The sequence below is a fragment of the Ammospiza nelsoni genome, chromosome 2 (assembly GCF_027579445.1).
Source record: "Ammospiza nelsoni isolate bAmmNel1 chromosome 2, bAmmNel1.pri, whole genome shotgun sequence".
NCBI classification, from domain to species: Eukaryota; Metazoa; Chordata; class Aves; order Passeriformes; family Passerellidae; genus Ammospiza; species Ammospiza nelsoni.
Genome location: NC_080634.1, coordinates 58,981,388 through 58,999,259, shown reverse-complemented (window position 1 = coordinate 58,999,259; position 17,872 = coordinate 58,981,388). Strand labels below are relative to the sequence as shown.

The 17,872-nt window shown below is 40.0% G+C and overlaps 1 protein-coding gene across 5 annotated transcripts in view; it reads right to left on the bottom strand.

The window, feature by feature from the left end:
* Positions 1 to 17,872, bottom strand: part of ENOX1 (ecto-NOX disulfide-thiol exchanger 1) — a 360,949-nt gene that overhangs the window by 231,854 nt on the left and 111,223 nt on the right. For all 5 annotated transcript variants that reach the window (XM_059466701.1, XM_059466702.1, XM_059466706.1 and 2 more), the window contains one exon: positions 17,215 to 17,303. The gene's annotated coding sequence lies outside the window, so the exon portion shown is untranslated. The remainder of the gene's footprint in view (positions 1 to 17,214; positions 17,304 to 17,872) is intronic.

Genomic DNA, 17,872 nt, shown 5'->3' with positions numbered 1-17,872 from the left:
CAGATAAATTAGTTTCATTTGAACACATGTAGTGTATGAAAGAAATTAATTTAATAAACATTGTGGCTCTCATCCTGCAAAAGCACATATAAGTCCCAGTGAGTTCAGTTGTAATAACTAAAATTATTCATGGGCAAAAGAGTTTGCAGATCAAGGCTATGTATGCGATTTGGTTGTTATATTATGTTAATTTTTGGATCTACTATTTCACCATAAAATCTGACAAGGCAGAGTCATTTATGAGACATAAATATAGAGAATTGAATTATAGGGAGTCCTCTACATACATAACAAGATCAATTATTAATTAACATTCAGAGATGAAGATATGTTGCTGTAGAGAAATTACTTAAGGGCGTCTATTGACAATGCTGGTCACGGGCTGGGATCCTTTCCATTCCCTTCCATGGGCCACAGTGATTTAAACACAGCCCCTGGATACAACCTATCCCCTAACACTTATTGCAAAGGGGATCTCCCTTCCCCTTTCCAGCCATTTACTGTGGCTGGAACAAGGCCCAGCCACAGATCACATTATCCTGCTTAAAGGGAGATAAAATCTCACCCTGTGACTGCTGCTGTAACTCAGGTGCAGAACCACCTTTCTGCTGGTCAGATCCTGTGCTGGTGCAGCCAGCAGAGCTCTGCTGGCACAATGGAGCCGTACAGATCTACACCTGTACAAGACCCACCTCCTACACGCAAATTAGATCCACACCAGCAGCAACCTGCCTGGACCTGCAGGATAGACCTCAGCTAATTTAGATAATCTAACAAATTTGGATTGAGTTTGAGTATGCCATCCAGACTTGCTCAGCAATATATTCCTTCCTTTGGGGACTCACAGGGGTAACTCATCCCACGTACCACAGCAGTATGGGTTCATCTCAGTGATCTGTGGACACCTCCCTCTGAGCTAGTCACTCACAACTCCCGTCATCGTTACCAGAGAGAAACACTTCCAGGGTGTGATGAATCTGATTTATTTTGCCTGTCTATTTAAAGCTGAGATGATTCTTGTCCTAGAAATGCCTGTTTGTCTCCACTGGCTATGCAGGGTGACTAGCTCTCATGTAGGTGACAAAAGTCCTCTCATCTATGTGACAGCTTCACTAGCAACAGTGCTCACACTTAGCAAAATAAAACACAAAAATGTTAACTAAAAACAAACCCTGAACAGACTAATACATGCATATTTCAAGACACAGATCTTAATGCAAGGCAAAAATACTCTTCTACTCTGTGCTTTCCAACTGGAGTTTCAGGAGTATGTAATTGCATGGGAGCAAGTGACATTTATGAACAACAGCAAAATTTGTTTTGTGTTCTGTTTTCAGCAGTCTTCACTGGAGGAAATTTTTTAAAGGACTACAAAAGACTACAAAAAAAAAAGATGTTTCATAGTGTTCCCCCCACAGGCAAAGTCTTTCTGATCCTGAAATAGCCAGAAATTAGCTCTAACTGTGAAGCATTAAAATTAACATGTGTCTATCAATATGTTTTCACTAACTATTATAAGTTTGCAACACAAGTCTACAGATGACCCAACAGGGCAAAATGGGATAAAAGAGAATGCCCCAATAAGATTAAATATAGGAAACTATTTTTCGTAAGGCTATATCCACAACCTTAAGCAGCCTAATGGAGACACTAATCCACAGCTGATCAGGTCACCTCCACCTCCTTTTGGCTTCATTTTGCTGAACCCTTAAAAGCCTTGTCCCATATTTTCCATGGAGCTGTTCCTTATTCCCTTTCAGCATTTGTAGTTACTACAGAAATAATGCATTTTCCTAGGTGGTCAACAAAAACTACAAAAGGAATCAGCTCCACATGGATTACAAAATTGATGCCTTCCCCTCCACCTTGCAGGCATTAACCTTAGAAAGTTTTCTCAAGAAAGAGGAGGTTAGAATAGATGACAGAGAATATAGTGAAAATACCAATGTAATGTAAGCATAAATGCCATTAATAAATCACAGGCCCAGCACATAATTCCACATTGCAATTCCCAGTAAGATTGTCCTAATCGATAATAGATACATAACTCCTCTGAATTTGCTAATTCCTTTTTGAGCAGCATGATCCCACTCCCTAATTTTAAAGTGCTGTCCTCTAACTCTTTGTGCTATGTAAAGTACACACTTGGACATGCTGAATTCTCTAATTAGTCTATAAATACTTGACTTTTACCCACTGCTTTGATAATTGCTGGGGAAAGGCCAAAGCATTTATGGTCAATCAGATGAAGAGGAAAGGAATATGGCCCTTTCAGCAAGTAAAATGTAAGGCATTCTGTGGCAAAGCAGAAGCTATTAGCAGGATCAATATTTCTCCTAGTACCTTAATAAATCATTATATCAAAGAACAGTTGCAGGATGAAGAAAACCTCATTCTACCAACAAGGATGCTTCCAAATCAACAAATAAAACATCATTTAAATTACAAAGACCTAATTGGTGTACAAAGGCAAACGGCAAGCATAGAATACAGCCTCTGATGCTAGGCATGTAAACATTTTAAATCATTAGTGAAGGAAGAAAAGCAGAAAGACAAAGAAACAGCTATGCTAAGAGCTCTCCACGCATAATTTGCAAATTGGTAAATATTCATGAATCCACCACACCGTAGCTGACTGATGGCACCATGTTTGGTGTAGATACCGTAGGTGGCAGAAACAGAAGAGCGCCTGGAAAACAGGATGGCCTTTGATATCTTTATTATTGACTGAAAAAGAATCCCCTTGCTGTTATTTGCATTGAGGCTTTTTCCTCTTCCCCTCCTTAGCTAGCAGAGAATCAGCTAAGATTTTTAAATGCTAGAATAAGAGAAGGGAAGAAATATTCTAATGGCTACTTTCAAGTAAGGGAACATCTCCTCTCATCAGACATTGCTTACAGCCATCATCACATGTACCCACAAAGCCCTCTTAGCCACATGACACAAATTAGAGTTTTGTCCAAGAAAACCACAATCACGTCCTGCACAGCAGGTAACCCTCCTACACACAAACGTATATAAGTGTATATAAGTGTACAAATATATGGCTGTGAGAAGAAGACAAGGCTCACAGTGTTGCAAACCTTCATGTTTCTGTGGAGCACAGTTCTACACTGCTTGTGAGCAGCCACAAGCTTTTAGCACCTTTTTCTGGAAATGCTAACTCACAGCACTTCTGTTTTATATTGTAACCTTTTGATCTAATAGAGAAATTATATAACCTAGTGGGGAAAGAGCCCCTAGAGTAACAACCCCCTGGGTTCCACCAGGAGAAAAATGTAATATACTGCTGGAAGCAGCATTTAGGTTTATTCTTTTGTTTCAGTAATCTGGTTTTAGCTCTTTATTGAAGAAATATCGCAGAAAAGCAAATGCTTCTCAGTTGTTCAATCACTACTTTTGATTCCCGTCACAGCTTCAGAAGCTTGTTCCTAATTTATTTGGAGGCAAAATTGTTGCCTTTGTGTAAAAGAATCATCTGCTGAAGGAATTTCATTGTGGAATTCAACGTGGGTACTCTGTGGTTCTCCAGTTCATATTTCATAAGCTTCTAATTCCATGGATGTGATACTTTAGAAGGTCAATTGTCATGTGTCTGGGAAGCTGACAAGAAAGTAAACAATGCCAAACAGGAAGGGAGAAGGAGCATCCTGTTGCTAGATGATATCTCCTCGTGTCATTTCAAACAGCAGACACCTTCTCCATCTATCAAAATTTTCTGGAAAAGCAGACTTTTGGCAATAGACCTAACAAGGTTCTGGCCATCTGCATTTCCACCACAGGACCAGCTCTTTCAGTTAAGTAAGTATGGACAGTGCCTAAACTTTTCATGCTCTGAACTCTCTACAGAGATGTATTTATTTTCTCAAACTGTAATTTGTTCCAGAAAGAAAAACGGATCGGTCTCTCCATGAGTTACACGCCTCAAATCAGTTTGTTGGTTGATCCTCCTGTTGTACAAAACATATCAATCCTGCTTTACAGAGCATAATATGCAAACTTCAATAGTAAGGAAACTGCTCTAGTTCATATACTTAACTGCCTACAGGTGTCCCAAGAGTTCTTCCTCTCTTCCTGGGGAGATCAAGTATTCCTCAGCTCATCTCATGCCTACTAACACATATCAACATCATTTTTTCTGGTAGCATCCCAGGACTATTTCAAAAAGCAATTGGAAATACCCTTTTTGCCAGCATCCCAATGTATTACTTTTTGCTTGGCATGTATCAGCTTTGTGGACTGTAAACCTCTGGATGCAGGTACTACTCCTATTGGTTTATGTCCATAGTGGCCTAAAGGCATTTTCAGCTTTATTCCTCAAATTATCAGCAGCTGAGGGGATCATTGTGCGCACGACCCAAACTTCAGCGATCACATCCAACAGGATCATGGGGGCAAGGCTAATGAAGTCCGTGTGCCCTTTCAATTCTATTATCATAAAAGTCTTTCTTTTTCCAGTACAGTAAAAAGACAGACTAGCTCTTGAAATAAATAACCAAGAGTGATTGGGATGGCAGTACATGGATTCAGCAAAGATTCAGGATTTTCTTATTCTACTCAGTCTGAACAATTAATTAACAGCTTCCTTCTTTGTCATTAATTTTGTTGCCATAGTAGCCTCTGTAAGTGGTTTCTAACAAACAAGGAAGATTTATCTGTCACGCTCTAAATCGATCAGAAAATGAATGATTTCACATTCATTTTTGTTTGATAATGACAGGTAAAGCACAGCGAATCATTACAACAGTGTTTTCTGAAAAGTGTAACGTGTCTGTTATGTTTAAAAGCAATCCTAAAGAACAGGCCCAGAGATTAAAAGTGAAGTGCCAGTTCTATGTAAACAAAATATTGTCTTCATTAAGAAATGACAATTTATAAATAATAAATAGAAAAAACAAGTTTCTAGATTTTTTCAACTCCAATTAAGCATATTTTGCTTAGATATAAAAACTTCCATGCACTATTTTTTGCTCCAAATTCACAGGTGGTGAGAAACCATGGAGAAGAACACTGTAAGAGAATTTCCTAAAAAACTGAGTTAAAATTAATGAGTTCAAACAAAGGAATTTTCTTCTACTTCACGTTGCTTGGATTGTAAAAAGAACAGCAGTCCACAAGGGAGAAAGCAGGGTGGGTAGGTACATGTCTGGAAACTAAATTCAGACAAAGTTCTGGCCATCATCATGTGCCAGGGGTTTGGACATGTTTAGAGAACTGCAGGCTGCAACCTGCAAATTGGATCAATATGTTTCTTGCCTGATAAATTCCAGGAGGGAGATAACGGGTGCATTATTGGAAAAGATTGTTGTTGCCTTTCTTCTAGAGGACAAGGTGACAGATTCTCTTAAAGCAGTAATGGCTCTTTGCTTCTTCACCAAACAATGCTTTGGAAAGGATTGTCATTTCAAATCTTGTCCTATCTATAACCTGTCTCAGCTGGAGTGGGGACCAGAGAGCAGTTGGCAACATAGTCAAATTACTCAGATTTTCTTGATTAAGAAGCTAGTAATAATCCCAAGGGCAAAATGCTCCAGTCACATCAGTCAAATCTTTCCATAAAAGAAAACAAAACAAACATGAAGGCAATGGGACTTATGTTCCTCATTATGCTTGTCATTTTCCACAGCCAAGCCAAAGTGGCCTTGAACTTTTTTGTCATACTATTGATACCTAAAGAAATTGACTCAGCTACAGACCATAACACAGTTAAATCTTATTGAGATCAAATGTTTTTATTCTTTATGTCACCTCTTGGAATATCTAAAGTGAAAAATTTTGGTCATCTCCCATACTGAACAAGGAATATGATCAACAAAGTACTGGGGAGATCATGCAGTCATGAAAGCTGAGATGCCACAAATACAGAACATCAAGACATCAAGAACATGCAAAATTTTCAATTTTCTAGTAAAAACATTTCCATCAGTTTACAAATTAACTTTTTTTATTGTTCAATTTCTCTTCTGGGACCAGCTCTTATAAGCTACCAAACTGTGGAGACAAATGGTGCAGAAATAAGGGGACTAAGGAGCAGGGTATTGCCTCTGGTAACAGCTCTGCACTGAGGGATAAGAAGTTCTCAACATTGGTGAGTAGCACAGGGCCTTGTTTCTGACCCATTCCCCCCTACACCACATCCCCCCAGCTGCCTCAGTTCAATCATTTGCCTGGCTGCACCCAAAACCATACCAAGGTTATTAAAAAAAGAATCTTTTTTTAAAAGTGGTTCTTTTAACATGAATCATTTCTCAGTTCCCACTTACAAAGAATCTGCTGAGCCTTTAAGCTCTGCCAAAGGGAGGGCAGCCGCTGGTGATGAGTGTGGAAATGAGAGCTGGAAGGCAGTATGCCCCCAGATCAGATCTGTGTAATACAGTATCGAAATAATATAAAAATGCAGCCTAAGCGCAAAGAGCAAGTCTGATTCCCGTTCACTATGGTTATTTTTAACTGAACCTCTGCCTGTCCATCTATTACACCCTTCCTGACAGAACAGGGGCAGTAGCAAATCTGAACCCACTTTTGAGCCAGCATAAAAGTTGGGAGAGAAGTCACAAGAGGTAATTTCATTACTGGAAGTTTAATGAAAACCAGCAGCCGGACAGTGAAGCTGCACAGAAATTGCTGCCTAGGGAGAGGGAGGCAGGCAGAGCAGCCAAGGTGAGCTGTGCCTGGGAGCAGCTGATGGGATGGGCAGGTGTGGGCAGCCCTGCCAGTTGGCACTGACACACCCTCACAGCACGGGCTGCCCCTCGCCCGTGGGGACCTGAGGAATAGCTGGAAACTGAGGCAGGACTTTTAAGGGACAGGAGATATTAATCCACTGAAGGAGGCTTCTTCTCTGCTCACAGAGTACTCTGTTTCCAGGGCTCTGTGGTGCTCTAAATGTTCTGCAAAGTCTACCATAGCACGGTGTGGGTGATGACACCAACCCGCTGAGTGTTTGTTCTGTTCTGGGTTGGAGACAAGTGGAAGCCACATAAACTCACCAGCAGTGCTGAGGCCAAGCTGACTATACTGAGTCAGAGCTAATGAACACTGCCAATCATGGCAATTTACAAGCTTGTACTCAGCATCTTGCTAACTGTGCTACACAGCTTCTGGTTGGCTTGGAAAATGGACAGAGGGAACTCCTCCACTGTGTAGAGGTAAGCCCTTAGCGCACCTGAATCCTGATAGACTGAAATATTAACCAAAGATTTCACTTTGGGGGAAATTCTGCAGAGTGGAGTACAAGTGGAGAACTAAGGAAGTGAGGAAAAGCCTCTGAATGAGCCAGAAACTGCTAAGTTAAAACCCTCTACTTTGATTTAGGCCTCACTGCCCTAAGCACATCATGCAGTCAGTGGTGGGACTATCAGCAGTCAAGTGAATCTTCAGAATATGCAGTGAAACACCTCCAAAGAAACAAAATGCTGTCATAAAGCATATCCATGTTGACTTGTGGAGATTATTTACTACTTTAAGACCTTAAAATACTATATTGCATTTGGCTATCAAACATTGTCTTTTTTTTTTCCTGAAAGCCCATCCTGTGGCACTGCAAGTTACCTGCTGACTGCATGGCTCGTGACTGAAACAAACCTCCTGGATAGAAATCCCAACTCACTTCAACCTACACACAGAGCTATGGAGGTGGAAAAATCAAAGATGCATTATGGTGGAAGGTTTGCAGGAGTGACCATCACAGAATCTGGAGGCAAAGACCTCTAGCATTAAAGAGGAATTTTCCTGGAAGGATTATAGAAAGATCAGAGGTTCAAAATGCTTCATGCCCCAGAACAAGAGAACAACCAGATCTCTCCGTACATTTACACTTCATTGGGAACAGATAGGGCATTTGATTGACCTCACTCATGTGTGACAGACACAGGAGCCTGACAGGAACTGGTCTGCAGAACTTTGCCCAGGATTTCAGAAATATTGTTGAATAGCTCACACAATCCTCAAAAAAAAAAAAACTCCAAAAAACCAAAAAACAAACAAAACAAAACAAAACAAAAACAAAAAAACAAAAATAAACCCAAAAAAACAAAAAAAAAAAAAAAAACCAAAAAAAAAAAACCAAACAAACAAAAAAAAAACCTACCAAAAAAAAAAAAACCCACAAAAAGAAAGGAATACTGGGCAATGGCATAAGAACTCATAGAAGAATAAACTATGTCCTTAACCTGTTACTCTGTAATCATCTGTCTTCTCCCCTTGTTTCCTTGTCACCTCAAAAGAGTAAAAAACCTGGGTGAAGAGAGCAACACTCAGGATTTTTTCATGGACTGACAGGAATACGAAACATCATTATTAACTAAAGTGAATTAGTGGCCCTAAAACATTAAAGAATGGCATTATGAAGCAATTAAGTCTCCTTTAAGCAAAACACATGATACCAGTCAATTTTACAAACAGGGTGTCCTATTTCAGTCAGCCCTCTCCTAGATTTAATACTTGACCTTTGTGTTCAAGATCCTTGGTCCCTCTGGAATGTTGTCTTTTATTCTCTTTAGTGCTGGTTCTTGTTTCAACCAGATCAGGTCAGGTTTTCCCTGAGACTGTAAGAACAGGGACATCTGAGTGCAACCTCTCAATACTGTCATAACTACCTTCAACTGCTCTTGTAATTCTAGTGCCTCTATGAAGTCCCATATTATGAAAATTGTCTTTCAATGCCCTTTATCTAGTCTGTGCAACATTTTGTGTACTTTTGTTGGGGGCCGTAAAAGCAGGAAAATTTCCTAAGAAAACCACTAAGTGCAATAGTAAGAAACCACTATTAGCAAGAGGGCGAAGAGTGTTGGTTTGCCACACGGCAGGAGGAAAAGCCATTTGCAGGATCAGAGAGCCACAAAAGTGAACACTGAAGACAAAAGGAATGGAAATTCAGTTCATAATAGGAAAAAATTAGATTGGAAAGAACTGAGATAAGCTAAATTTTTTCAAATTGTCTAGGCCTTACAAATTTCACCCTAGAATACATATATCACTGACCGAGAAAATCTTAGAGCTACTGGCAATTAAGTTTGGGGGGTGAGGTCAGAAACAGTTAACTTAGCAAACACTCAGTGGGAAATAACCAAATAGGTTTCTCTTGCTATGCAAGACCTGAGGTTAGCCAGTAGATCACAAGCTTCAATAGTCACTGTCACATATGTATGAATATCATATTAGAAACATAAAGGAGAATGTTATCTACAAGACACAAGAGGGAATTTTTCTTTATTACTTTGTTTTGGAAAGAGTTCATAACCATAACCTTAGGTGAAGTGTTGGATGCCACATTTTAAGGAGGATGTAACCGACTGACAGTGATTACTCTTAAAAACATGACAAAAAAATGAAGGAATAGTTTGTTGATTAATGCAAAGAAGGCAAAACATTACAAAACACACTGAAAATTTCAAATATGGCTGCAAAAACAAAGGGAATAACCTATTCCTCTTCACTGCAGATAGGAGAGAAGTAACTCCCAAGTTAAGAAAAGGAAAAAAGCATTTTTCTAGTTGTAAGGAAAATTAGGCATTGGAATGAATTGCTCAGAGAATCTCCATCAGTGGAGGCCCTCAGAAATGGGTCAGCTACAGTTCTAATGGGAAGTGTCAGTACAAGTGATACAGCCGCAGGACCCTCAAGCTAATTCCTAATTTTCTAGGATAGTTCTAGGAAAAAAACCTGTGGCTACTTAGATGAAGAACATTTCTTTTGTTTGTTCTAGGATATTTTGAGCAATAGTATGTATTGCCTTTTCCTTGGTTAATTTTTAATAGTGTTCTGAAGGCCCAGAGTTAAAGAGTAGCTTGACCCAAGATATTCTTTCATCTTTCTACTTTCATTTTTGCTGTTTGAGCAAAGTTGGTCAAGATTCCTCAGATTCTCATAACACTTCTTGAACTCAATATTCAGTGGTCTTTTGGGGTTTTTTTCTGAATGTGGAATCAATGATATTAAGTAGGAACACATTCTTTCCTGAATGGTTGCCTACTGCCATTTTTAGGTAATTTCTTCCATATAGTCAATTAAAGCTGACATGATTTCCTTTAAGTATTGCTTTTTGATTCTGGTTAGTTTTTTAACTTGTGGCATCTAGTAGTCACTTCCTCTGTATTTTCCCTTTTCTGAAGGGATTATTGAACCTAGAATTGAGTCATTCTGGAGCAGTACACCTTGGGATTCTCAATCCCAGAAGTGCTGTATGTGCTACACATCAGCCTAGAAAGAAGGCTGGAACTTTAACAAAATCAAGACCTTGCCTTAGTATTAACTAATGATACTGATTTGACTCTGCTCAGCTTTGAGTTCTAAAGATGAACAAAGCTTGGTCCTAAATTAAGCTGGTGTTGAAGAGTTTTTACAAGGCTGACAAAAAGGAACTGAGTACTTTTCTCAGGCAGATTCTAATGCTGATAACATTGTGAATATATTAATTGAAGGATCAAACTCACCATCATTCAGAAATTATGTGCCCAGTAGCACTAGGGTAGTGACATCCCCCTGCCCTCGGCACTGTTGAGGCCACACCTCAAGGGCTGTGTTCAGTTCTGGACACATCAAGAGCTGTCCAGAGAAGAGCAAGGAAGATGGTGAAGGCTCTAGAGCACAAGTCTTATGAGGAGTGGCTGAGGGACCCGGGGTTCTTCAGCCTGGAGGAGGCTCAGGGAGATCTTATTGCTCTCTGCAACTGCCTAAAGGGAGGTTTCTCTGGGGTGGGGTCAACCTCTTCTCCCAAATAACAAGTGACAGGAAATGGCCTCAAGTTGCACCCAGGGAGGTTTAGCTTAGATATTAGAGGAAATTTCTTCATTAGAAGATTTGTAAAATATTGGAATACGTTGCCCAGGGAAAACAGGGGAGTTACGATCCCTGGAGGTACTTAAAAGATGTGTAGATGTGGCACTCGGGTACATGATTTAGTGGTGGACTCAGCAGTGCTGGGCTAAGTTTGGAGATGATCTTAAAGGTCTTTTTCAACCTAAAAGATTCTGAGATTGTATGATTTGCTCTCATGTAAACTGATTAAAAAAATCCTTTAATGTTTACTATTTGAACAAGTAGCCTTTTTCATACTTTAGCTAAAAAGCAAGAGAAATGTTCATTTTGGTTGGTGCTTGGCCATATGAACAATCTTTGTTTTTTGAGTACTGTCTCTTCAAATTTCACTGCTGTTTCTGGAGACTTGAACAGTGGTGACAGCATATTTCTCCTCTCAGCTGGAGAAGATGTTTTAACTGCCTTTCAGAAGTGAAATCAATTCATGTCTTTCTGTATATGGCAACAGACTCTCACTGGAGCTGTAGCCTATGACTTTTATCTTATTGTGACACCTGCTTCAGTCAAGGGGATTACTTCTCCTGGAAGGTGTCAATACTGATGGTGTTCAGTTGAACAGCTGTCCTCCCTCTTCTATTATTATTATTATTATTCATGATGTGTGATTGATTCTTCTGAGGGCCTTAGGGATAAAAACCTTAGCAGTTCTTTGCTGTCTTTCTTTTAGAGGGACCTAATGGACAATTATTGTTCTGAAATGTGCTACGGCCACCATTTCACCTCATCTATTGTTCAGCTATCTCTGTGCAGGCAGAATGTGGGCAATGAAAAGGTGCAAGATGTGCCATTATCCATATGCTGAGAGCCATCAGTTGCTCACTTAGTGCTTCTACAACAGTGTCATTCATTACCCAGTACCACACTGAGAGAGCTTAACTGATGCAAGAGAGAGAAGGCACTAGCAGTGACTCCACTTACACACAGCTGAGGCATAATATGGATTGGGGTCATTTTGACTGAGGGTGTAGCTCCATAATAATTATTGAACTTTTAAATTCTGGGCTTATTTTACATAATTTGTATTATCTGAAAGTCGTATTGACTATATTCAGCTTCTTAATGCTGGCACTTGTATCAAGAATTTAGCAACACATGGAAGGTGAAAACAGGAAAAAGTATTTTAAATGGGACCTATAAGATCTGCAATTGCTTATTCCAAAAAAAATAGATTAACAACTTAAATCAGCTACAATGCAAAGTCATTTTCCTTTCTAATAATTGAAAGATTACCATAAAGAAAGTTATATTCAACTGTTCTGTAGCTTCACGATAAATAAGACACCAAAATGCTTCCTATGGAGCAAATAGAGCATAATGTGGATTTTAGAAATTCCCAAGTGTTGTGTAGGTCTGGAAAAGGCTACATGGGGTGGCACTGAAAAATTCCTCACTGGAAGATCAGATAAACATCTCTCTCTGATTATCTAGACAACTCTTGCTGGTAGTGAAGGCAAATGAGTCAAATTATCTTTGGTGTCCCTAAGGTGTTCTTGGCCATTGACACTAAAGGTATCCCTTCTTTTTATGTTTTGCCTCAGGAACTAAGATCAGCAAAGATTATCATCCAAGTGCCACATTGAAGCAGAAGATGAGGGCACCACAGTGAGGCAAGTAAAGACTCTTACTCCTAATCTGAGCCTTTGAAAACTTTGCTTAGTTTGCAGGAGTCTCTCAACTAGTTTCCCATTCTTCTGGGAAGCAGCTATAATTAAACAACAGGGAAGTATTTAAGGATGTTTCCGGAATGTTCCTCCGGCAGAGGAGGTACTTGCAACCATTCCTAGAAATACCTTGAAAAGAACTCAGAACATAAAATCCAGCAGAAGGTCAATCTGCTGCCTGCATTGGTTGCTGGTTTGTTTTCCTTGCACACATACGAATTTCAATCTCTTGCAGTTCCTCTGGCCACAGCTCTTACATAGGTGAGCACACTGCCATTCTAGATTTTCTCATAATAACTTGTTCTGTGGCTTGCTGTGGGCAACAAAAAATCAGAGCTGAATGGTAAAAGACACTCTGAGCCACCATTCAAAAATGAAAGTAAAAAATGCATATAAAATCACTGAATTGTTGAGGTTGGAAAAGGCCTCCAAGACCAACTGTTAGCCCATCATGGCCACATTCCCCACCATGTCCCTAAGTACCACATGCCCATGTTTTTTGGACACTTCCAGGAATGGTGACTCCTCTACCTCCCTAGACAGCCTGTTTCAGTGCTGTTCTAATCCTTTCTGTGAAGAATTTTTTCTTAATATCCAATCTAAACCTTCCCTGGTGCTACTTGAGGCATTTTCCTCTCACCCCACTGCTTCTTATATGAGAGAAGAGACAAATTCCCACCTCACTATACCCTCCTTACAGGCAGTTGTAGAGAGTGATAAGGTCCCCCCCAAGCCTCCTTTTTTTCAAACACCCCCAGCTCCCCCAGTCAGGCCTTACAAGACTTGTGGTCAAGTCCTTGCACCAGCTCATTGTGCTTGTAATTAGTTTGCACATAAGACTCAGGATTTGGACACAAGAGTCTTTACAAAATCACAGTCTTTACAAAATCACCGTCTTGCTTGGATTTCTGTTCTAATAAAGTACAATTCTCCCTCCATGGCAGCTTTCACTTCCCCCACCTTCCCATTTTATCTTCCTTCAAGCATCTAGCTTACAGATTTTCTCCAGCTACCAACCTATTTTGTTTTCATCTTTTCAATAATTCAAATATATGCATCAAATGCACACATGGCATATTTCCAGGCAGTAACATCCCCTTTCCTTCCTGTCTCTTTGTAGCCAGGTAATTTACACATAAGATGCACAAAGATAACCGTGCCCTTTCACAGTCCTGGTTTGTGCACCAGCTCCCTCTGCTTTCGCATTGCAACCCTCCATTGGAGCCTCTGGTGGGACAGCTCTGAGCCCAGAGCAAAGCCTGGTGGCACAGAGAGTTTGGCCTTTCTGGCCTTTCTGCATTTCTATCCAGTGCAGCAGCAGGTCCATGTGCAGCTCCGGTATGGACATCAAAGGTGTAGCTGCCATGATTACAGCTACGGTAGAAAGCTCCCTAGACTAGTCCTCCCTAGACTATTCCTCTCCCTTCTCCCTTTCCCTCCTATGTTTTTTGACAGATTTGTGTTTTGCCAGTCATGAATTCTTCACTTGAGAAGCAGCAAGACAACAGAGCAGTGCTGCCCCAAGCAAACTCCCCCAGGAGCCAGCCCACGCTGACTGTGTGCCCAGGAGGTTGTAACAGGAGGACAGGGCAGAGGAGCCCAGCCCCAGGAGTCAGAGCCTCCTCATCCCATGTGGTGGCTGGCCATGAACTGTTTTCACAACTTATGTTTTTCTCTGCTCCCTGTAAAACCAAACCATACTTGTTTCACCACAGGAGTGTCAAGGGCAAAGATCTGAGGACACCCCAAGAGGTATTTAGTGACCCCAACAGAAAACTTTAGAAACTCAAGCAATACTTTAATAAAATTCCAACAAAGCAAGAACAAGTAATAAAGATCTCAGGAATGAAAGAGATCTCTCTGGAGAATGAGTTGAGGGATCATATGCAGGAAATAAACAAGAGATTAAGAAAACAAGAGGAGGAGATACTTAAAAATGACAAAAAACCCCTTGAAATTTGCAGTGAAAGACATGGGATAAATGGAAATAGCTGACCCAGGTTAAACTAATTATTTAGCTAGATCACTGTTCTGCTTCCATTCAACATCAACACCAGACGCTTCAGAGAAGTGGTACAAGAGATACCCACACAGCTGGAGAAGAAGCTTCACCCAGAGCCCAAGCTGAGGATCAGTGAGTTCAGCCTTCTGCAAGTGCTGTGTAACCACTGTTGTAACTTCTTTATAAAGGTAAAATATGAAAAATATATCTGTGATGGCATTCCTATTAATGTAAATATCTATTTCTGGCAATACCTTTTGATAACACCTTGGGGCAATACTTTCCAAGGGGAAATTACACTTCCTATGTCCTTTTCAGTAGAACGGTCTTGCCTTTTAATTTAATTGGTTTCCCTTTGCTTCTGCATTCTAATGAAGGTACAGCACATCCTTACCTGACTACTTTATGCTTCTTAATATACATGCATCTAACATGTACATATATCAAATGAGTATCATATTTATCCTCTTTTTAAATGGCACAATACTAATTTGTATGTACATCACAAATTTCCAAGAACTAGATTGCTGAACAAGGAAACTTTCAAAATGTGTTTTAGATAAATGACTTGCCTAAAAATTCTCCCCATGGCAGCTGTTGATTGCATTTGTACCACATTATTAAGACACAGGCCCAACCTCACTTTGCTTTGGCAATTTTAGCAGTAACTTTTGGAAGCCTTAGGTGAGGCGTGATTCAAACAACACTCATAGACAGGTCTGGAAAGGAAGATTTTATAAAGCTGCTGTTACTACTAGTAAAGTACTAGCAAATGCCAACTGCAACTAGATTTCTCCCTTACCCAAATGTCTTCCAGTGTTTTGCACTTCTTTCTCCCCACCCCCTGTCTAAGAAAACCACAAATTTTGCCTGAAGGGGTATCATCATTAAATAAAGAAGCAGTGCAGTCAAAGCCTTAGGATGACACAGATCATTCAACAGTTGTTCAATTACAGAGAAAAGCTACTTATTTTTGAACACAGAGCTTTCACTCAACACAGGCCCAAGGCAGCATTATCAGATTTGTATCTGCAGTATCTCAACCAGTCTGATGCAGGGCTTTCGCTCATTACAGAAGCTGTGCCCTTGTGTGAGGTTTACATCTAGGTTCAAAGAGTTTCTAAAGTGTCTTGGAGCTGTGTTGGCTTTAAAAGGTATTATCATGATAATTTCCAAGAATGAATTAAAAGTTGTTTTGGATACCTCTCATCTCCTAAATCCATCTGATTTTGTTTAAGGTTTACAGGCTACTTTCCCTGCAGAATTCCTACAGACTAATAAAACAGTATGCGACTACAAATTCAACATGGAAAATAGTAACACCCAAAGCACGCCAAGGTAAACCAAGCAAATGAAATACAGTATATTCAAAAATGAACATTTTTGAAAACTATTATTTAGGGCATACAATTCCTACAGACCCCAAGTGTGACCGATAGCAGGGTATGACCACCCAGATGGAAAAGTTGATTCCCACAGGTTTTTCTTGGCAGATTTCTATTAAAATGCTGTTCAGTACTAGCTGTGAAAGCAGTAAGAAATAAAATTTTTCTCTGTTATATAGCTGCATAGAAAAACATATTGACATGCAGGGGAGTGTTTTCTACCCTCTAAATCAGAGTGATTGCTGGCCACACTATCATTTCAGCTGACAAGGACATAGCATTAGCTACAAGCTTCTCACCACTTCTTGCCATGCTGACACTACAGGAGTCAGGCCATTAATATTATGCTCTTTTTACAGTCTCTTAAATATAAACTTTTTTTTTTCATTTTTGTAAACTTTCCATAAACCTGAGCTCCTCCTGACCCAAAAGCCTCAGTAATTCTGCTGATTGTCTGCTAAGTGTGCTTCTGAAAATATCCACAGCTGTAACTGTGGTCAGCTGCTCACATATGAGCAACCTGGATGGAAGCAATCGATTTCAGGGCCTTTTAGGGTAATGCAGCTCCAAAACATACTGAAAGGCAGAGCAGTGAGAAGAAAATGACATACAGGCCCAATTCCTTTCTGCAGTTCAACTCTATAAACTGCAATCATTCATTTCGAAGGAAAGACGAATGGGTTACTCCACATCTGTACAACAGTAACAGAATAGAGTTATGTCCTAAGCATCTGGTGAGAAACAAAATGAATTTTTCACAACATTTTCTCTAGCATAAAGTTAGATTTGGCTTGCAGGCATTCAAGATAAAAAAGATAACAAGTCAGCACAGGGATCTACATGCTGAAATACTGTCCTGGTTCCAGCCAGGGCAAGGTTAATTTTTGCAATGGCCAGGGTGGGGAATGGCTAGGACCCAGAGGTTATCCTGTACACCTCAGGTCATCTTCCAAGGACAGGGGGAAGGGCTTGCTTCTGGACTGGGGTAGCATGGCAGAGGGAGTGGCTGTGTATTGTCAGAGGTTTCCATGGGGTCAGCAAGAAGATTTCTTTCTCTTACACGGTCTATCATTAGTATTGTTGCTGTTACTGTTCATTTTCTTACTGCATTGCTGTTTCTAGTAAATTGTTCTTATCTCAGTTTGTGATCTTTATCTTTTGTGACCCCCATTCTCCTCACCACTCCATCATAGAGGAGAGGAAGGAGGAGGGAAGGAGGGAATGAGGCAGGGAGAGAGGAGGGGAGTGAGCAACATACAGCTTGGAGTGGTTTCAGTGGGAACACTAAATTGGAGAATACCATTCCTAAACCATGACAAATAGTCAGAACACAATACATTTTACAGACCTGTACACAGGAAGGTAACTTCTCAGTGCCCCCATCACAGTATTTCCAAACTTCCAAATTTCAAACTCTACAAATTCTCATGGCAAATCCTGCAAAAATTGGAAAGTAAAGTTAAAATTAGGAAGTTCCCAAAGGAAAAGCAATTAAAATCAGCTCTCTCCTTGGATATACAATGCTAAAAGTCAGAGTAGAATTGGTTTAGAGGATATTAAACATTTTACACTACAGGAGCAGCTAGATCATAACTATTACACAAATATAGCAAAGTCCAAGTTAAATAAAATGCAAAGTGGTAAGTTGCTGTTAAAGATATATTTCAGGGTAAAAATTCAATGCATATATGGAACTGGATTAGAAGAAAGAGAGAATACTGCACCAATTTATATTCCCTTTGAACTGTCTGTAATACAGACCATAAAGTGCCTTTTCAAACATATAGCATATCACAGAACTAGACAATTATTTCTAGCCATGGCACTTCTAGGCTTTTGGGAAAGGAGAGCAGAAATAGTCCACAGTCTAGTGGAACTGTGCTGTGTGACAAAGCATCTACTAGTGGGTTCTGCCCAACATCAATAAACAATTGTTTTTCCTTTAAATGAAGGAAAGAATTTCAGCAGTAAACAAATGCTTCACATCTTGCATGAATACTTCAACA